This window comes from Bos grunniens, chromosome 29, assembly GCF_055505025.1.
Source record: "Bos grunniens cultivar Pamir isolate PY7600 chromosome 29, Bosgru_T2T1.0, whole genome shotgun sequence".
NCBI classification, from domain to species: Eukaryota; Metazoa; Chordata; class Mammalia; order Artiodactyla; family Bovidae; genus Bos; species Bos grunniens.
In genome coordinates, this window is record NC_141193.1 from 45,899,544 (window position 1) to 45,906,430 (window position 6,887).

A 6,887-nucleotide genomic window follows, 5' to 3' on the forward strand; every position below is an offset into this window, starting at 1 on the left:
TAGACTAAGCTCAACATTTCACATTTAGTAAGAGAAACAAATGGGCTACACTGAGTAACAAAGTAATTAGAAGAGACCATTTGAGCACAGGTTAGAAAATGCTGTTCAGTGGTGTAATCCTATCTTCTTTTGTGATGATATGGTGGAAAGAGTGCCCTTAGAAGTCACTGGAATCCAAATAGAACTGCCATACGACTCAGCAATCCCACTGCTGGGCATAAACACTGAGGAAACCAGAATTGAAAGAGGCACGTGTACCCTGATGTTCATCGCAGCACTGTTTACAATAGCTAGGATGTGGAAGCAACCTAGGTGTCCATCAGCAGACAAATGGATAAGAAAGCTGTGGTATATATACACAATGGAATATTACTCAGCTATTAAAAAGAATGTATTTGAATCAGTTCTAATGAGGTGGATGAAACTGGAGCCTTTTATACAGAGTGAAGTTAGTCAGAAAGAAAAACACCAATATAGTATATTAAGGCATATATATGGAATTTAGAAAGATGGTAACAATAACCTTATATGCAAGACAGTGAAAGAGACACAGAGATAAAGAACAGATTTTGGACTCTGTGGGAGAAGGCAAGGGTGGGATGATTAGAAAGAATGGCATTGAAACATGTATATTACCATATGTGAAATAGAGCGCCAGTCCAGGTTTGATGCATGAGGCAGGGTGCTCAGGGCCAGTGCACTGAGATGACCTTGAGGGATGGGATGGGGAGGGATGTGGGAGGGGGTTCAGGATTGGGAACACATGTACACTCAGAGCTGATTCATGTCAATGTATTGCAAAAACCACCACAATATTGTAAAGTCATTAGCCTCCAATTAAAAAAAATTGTTTAATTAGAAAAAAAAGTCACTGGAATCCAAAAAGCAGGAAACCATATCTGAATATCATATATATGGAAATGTAATAAAAGTATGCTGTTCCACACTGCTGATCCTAAAATATTCCTCCCTTTTATAGTAGTCTCTAAACATGATGGAAAAAGCAAGAGAGTTCCAGAAAAACATCTATTTCTGCTTTATTGACTATGCCAAAGCCTTTGACTGTGTGGATCACAATAAACAGTGGAAAATTCTGAAAGAGATGGGAATATCAGACCACCTGACCTGCCTCTTGAGAAACCTTTATGAAGGTCAGGAAGCAATAGTTAGTACTGGACATGGAACAACAGTCTGGTTCCAAATAGGAAAAGGAGTATGTCAAGGCTATATATTGTCACCCCACTTATTTAACTTATATGCAGAGTACATCATTAGAAACGCTCGGCTGGAAGAAGCACAAGCTGGAGTCACGATTGTTGGGAGAAATATCAATAACCTCAGATATGCAGATGACACCACCCTTATGGCAGAAAGTGAAGAGAAACTAAAAAGCCTCTCAATGAAAGTGAAAGTGGAGAGTAGAAAAGTTGGCTTAAAGCTCAACATTCAGAAAGTGAAGATCATGGCATCTGGTCCCATCACTTCATGGGAAATAGATGGGGAAACAGTGGAAACAGTGTCAGACTTCATTTTTCTGGGCTCCAAAATCACTGCAGATGGTGATTACAACCATGAAATTAAAAGATGCTTACTCTTTGGAAGGAAAGTTATGACCAACCTAGATAGCATATTCAAAAGCAGAGACATTACTTTGTCAACAAAGGTTCTAGTCAAGGCTATGGCTTTTCCTGTGGTCATGTATTGATGTGAGAGTTGGACTGTGAAGAAGGCTGAGTGCCAAAGAACTGATGCTTTTGAACTGTGGTGTTGGAGAAGACTCTTGAGAGTCCCTTGGAATACAAGAGGATCCAACCAGTCCATTCTAAAGGAGATCAGCCCTGGGTGTTCTTTGGAAGGAATGATGCTAAAGCTGAAACTCCAATACTTTGGCCACCTCATGCGAACAGTTGACTCATTGGAACAGACTGTGATACTGGAAGGGATTGGGGGAAGGAGGAGAAGGGGACGACAGAGGATGAGGTGGCTGGATGGCATCACCGAGTCGATGGACGTGAGTTTGAGTGAACTCCAGGAGTTGTTGATGGACAGGGAGGCCTGGCATGCTGCAATTCATGGGGTCACAAAGAATCGGACACGACTGAGCGACTGAACTGAACTGAACTGAGACATGATGGAATAATGGTGAAGAAATCATCAAATGAATGTTCTGTTTCATAACACCAAGTAATCATATTCCCATTTCGAATCCTCTATTGCCAATCCTGACCCAGCTCCAAGCTCCTCTCCTATAAAGCTAATCACACCTTGGTGATTAATATACCCTGACACTATCAATTTTTGAAATGCTTTTGTAAGTGAAATCTCATACCATATCCTCTTCTTTGTGTAGTTTCTTTTCTTTAAAATTATATTGGTGAGAATCATCCACTTGGTTGCATGCAGCGTTTTTATTATTTTGTTTCATAATAGTTCATTCTATGAATATACCACATTTTACTCTCTCTACTACTGAAGAACATGTTCATTTCCAATTGAGTGAGCATAGATACTGCCATCGTGAAGACATTATACATATCTTTTTATTGAAAGAGAAGCGATACCCAGTGTGTAACTAGGAGTGAAATGGTTGACTCGTAAAGCATATACTTAACATTTTTCCAGAGACTACATCAACTTTCATACTTTTAAGCAATCGATAATTGCTTTGTTTCCTCCAATTTTTTGATAACATATGTCATTATCTGTCTTAATTTTTTGGTCATTTTGTGTTTTCGTTGTGGTTTTATTAATGTTTAGAAATTTTAAAAAAAACTTTATTTTTTGGCTTTCTTGGGTCTTTGTTGCTGTTGGGTCTTCCTTGCTGCAGGGGTTTTCTCCAGTTGTGGTGGGGAAACGACTCTCAAACTGCAGTGTGGAGGCTTCTCATTTCTGTGGATTCTCTTGTTGTGGAGTATGGTCTCAAGGGCATAAGGGCTTCAGTAGTTGCAGCTCATGGGCTCTAGAGTCGGGGCTCAGTAGTTGTGGCAAAAGGGCTTAGTTGCTCCGTGGCATGTGGAATCTTCCTGGATCAGGGAGCAAACGTTGTCTCCTGCATTGACAGGCAGATTCTTGACTATTGAGACACCAGGGAAGCCCTCATTGTGGTTTTAGCTTGAACTGACCTGATGACAAATTCAGTGGAACAATTTTTCATAGGTTTATCAGACACGTGGATACCCCCTTTTGGTGAAGTGAAGTAAGTCGCTCAGTCGTGTCTGACTCTTTGCGATCCCATGGACTGTAACCTACCAGGCTCCTCTGTCCATGGGATTCTCCAGGCAAGAATACTGGAGTGGGTTGCCATTTCCTTCTCCAAGGGATCTTCCCAACCCAGGGATCGAACTCTTGTCCCCTGCATTGCGGGCAGATACTTTACCGTCTGAGCCATGAGCCCCCTTTTAGTGAAATGCTTGCTCAAATCATCCTTCCCTGCATTTTTCTACCAAGTTGACTTTTTTTTTTAATTGACTTTTGGGTCTCTTTATAGAGTCTCCTTTATAGAGTCATTTACTGGATGGAGATGTGTCAAATGTCTACTCCCATTACTGCTTTGCATTTTCAATGGTGTCTCGATACAAAGGATTATGAACCGTAACACATTCCAATTTATTTCTTTGTTTAATGACTTGTGAAAATTTAGGAAAACTAGTAAGGAAAATTTTCTCTGAAAATATATACTCCTAAACTTTTCCAAGAGCTACTTCTAGACATTTCTGAGAGCGTCGTTTTTCTTTATTTTTCTTTATTATTGTTTTTTTTTTTTTTTTTTTTTTTTACACAGTAATAACTGCAGGGATTGGAATTATTTTATGCCATGATATAAACTTTAAGATTTGTTTTTGTCTACATTTATAACCATTTACAGCTCAAAACTTGTCTTTTCCTCTTGTAACTTACAGATTTTTAGAGAACACTCATATAGAATAAATATTTACATATATTATTTGAAATTACAAAGAAAATACAGTACCAGTGATCAAAATTACCCTCAAAATGGATTATTAAACTTGAACATGATGGTGAAGTAGGATGTAATTTGGAGAAAATAAAAAGAAAAGTTTCCAGAAAACATAAATTTGTTTGGGAAGAAAAAAATATGCCTTTCTTTTGGTATCAGACATTAATCTGCAATAAACCATCAATGTTTTTTTTTACTTGTTTGTAGTTGAGAAATTTATATGAGAAACACTGTATATTCTGTACTATTTATAGCATGTAATTTTTCATGATTAATACATCCATTTCAAATACATATCATTTATATTAACACTGTACTTAGTCTTAAACTATTTTCACTGCATTAGAGAGAACCTGAAGGCAATCAGATATCATCTATTTGATTCATTCAAGAGTGCACCGGTGAAGGGGTTTCTCAGATTTGAGCAATCTCCTGACAGTCACCCTTACTCCTGAATTTGTACAGGGTCAAATATGACTATAGCAGAAGAAAGGTCTGAGAGTTGGAGAAAACAGTGAGAGGGTTGCTCTGTATAAGGGATCTTTGGGCAACGTTAGCAAAGCTCACACTGCTGCTTTATAATGCACACTTTATAATGCACACTTTATAATGCTTCACCGAGGGAAATAGATCTTGTCAGCTTTGAATTAAAGTGGGAGTGTTGGAGGATTACAGTGAATGTTCTCCTTAACACCAGGAAGGCGGAGTCCACCTTTTTAACATATCATGTCATTCTGATCCACTGTCTGGTTCCAGGAGACTGCCTTGAACTCCTGATCCAGAATGTCCAGGAACTGACATTTGTTCTATGTCCTTAGCCTTGAACCTGCCATCTTAACCTGAAGGTACCAGGGGTGACACTGGAGCTGTCATGTGACTGGCACCATGTGACTGTGAGAGCTATGAAGCTTTGGTTTACAGACCACAAATAAATCACCTTTTAGTAAAATATCACATTGATTCTATACTATAAAAAATTGTTCTCATTATCATTTTTAGCACTTAATTTGCTCTTCTTAGCCAAAATTACTTAAAATAAAGTTAGAATTTAAATTTATTACAAATGATTTTCAAGAAAGAAACAGAATTTTGGAAGATGATTGAAGGTGACGGTAGAGTGAAGATATTGACCGTATTAAATAAAATAGAAGTGAGCCGTCCTTATATAATTAGATGTGCTCTTTGTTGTTGTTTGGGCTTCCCTGGTGGCTCAGCTGGTAAAGAATCAGCCCGCAAAGCAGGAGGCCTGGACTCGATCCCTGGGTCAGGGAGATCCCCTGAAGAAGGGGATGGCAACCCACTCCAGTATCTTTGCCTGTGAAATCCCATGGACAGAGGAGCCTGGCAGGCTACAGTCCATGGGGTTGCAAAGAGTCAGGCACAACTGAGTGACTAACACTTCCACTTCTGTTGTTGTTTAGTCACTAGTTCAGTTCAGTTCAGTTCAGTCGCTCAGTTGTATCTGACTCTTTGCTACCCCATGAATCGCAGCACACCAGGCCTCCCTGTCCATCACCAACTCCCGGAGTTCACTCAGACTCATGTCCATCGAGTCGGTGATGCCATCCAGCCATCTCATCCTCTGTCGTCCCCTTCTCCTCCTGTCCCCAATCCCTCCCAGCATCAGAGTCTTTTCCAATGAGTCAACTCTTCGCGTGAGGTGGCCAAAGTACTGGAGCTTCAGCTTTAACCTGGGTCCAATTCTTTGTGACCCTATGGACTGTAGCCTGCCAGTCTCCTTTGTCCATGGGGTTTCCCAGGCAAGAATCCACTGGAATGGGTTGCCATTTCCTTCTCCAGGTAATCTTCCCTACCCAGGGATTAAACTCCCATCTCCTGCATTGGCAGGTGGAATCTTTACCACTGAGCCATCAAGGAAGAAGATGTGCCCTATAGATATTTAAAAATATAAATTAGGACCATGAGGAATATCTTCTGTTTAAAGATGTGGGTTAGTGAGTTACAATGGGATCCATAGGGATGGTGAGGTAATATGAGAGAGCCATGTAAAGCACACTTAGGGTCACAACACACAGAGGGTGACTGATACAGGAACCAAGATGAAGAAGTGAAAGCAATAATGAGAAGGAGGCAGGAGAGGCAGAACAGTCAGTCACAGAAGTTAATGGGCCAGGACAGTGTTTATAGACTCCAGGTGGGAGTCCTAGTCCTTCCCTTCCCTTCCCTTTCCTTCCCCAGTGTTCCCAATTTCTCTGTCCTGTCTCCCTGAAACTCTCACTGCCAGTTCCCAGAAAAATGACAGCCACCTTAATGCAGGGGCAGAAAATAAATCCTTGTTTGTATTTGTCCTTTCTGGATCAATAGGAGGAGAGATCTGGTAACCCTTACCCTGGAGACTGAAGCTACTCATTACCATCCTCCTCCTTTGTGTTTGCATGCGGTTTGAAAATGTCTAATCTGGGTTTTAGATACAATATAATCTACCACAGGGAATTGTTAAGTTTGATGACTCTGTCAGGAGTAGACACGATAGATCACTAGAAATACCTTGTGGTCCCAGACATATCTGGGTCCTTTGTATCACATATTCACCAGAAAAGTATTAAAGCCTAGTAGAGCTGGGTATGTGGCCCACAGTTAGGAATAAGAAAGCCTGGGCCCTCAGAGGAGGTTTTACATATGTATATATATAATATGACCACAGGAAAAACCATAGCCTTGACTAGACGGACCTTTGTTGGCAAAATAATGTCTCTGCTTTTGAATATGCTATATAGTTTGGTAATAACTTTCCTTCCAAGGAGTAAGCGTCTTTTAATTTCATGGCTGCAGTCACCATCTGCAGTGATTTTGGAGCCCCCCAAAATAAAGTCTGACACTGTTTCCACTGTTTCCCCATCTATTTCCCATGAAGTGATGGGACCAGATGCCATGATCTTCGTTTTCTGGATGTTGAGCTTTAAGCCAA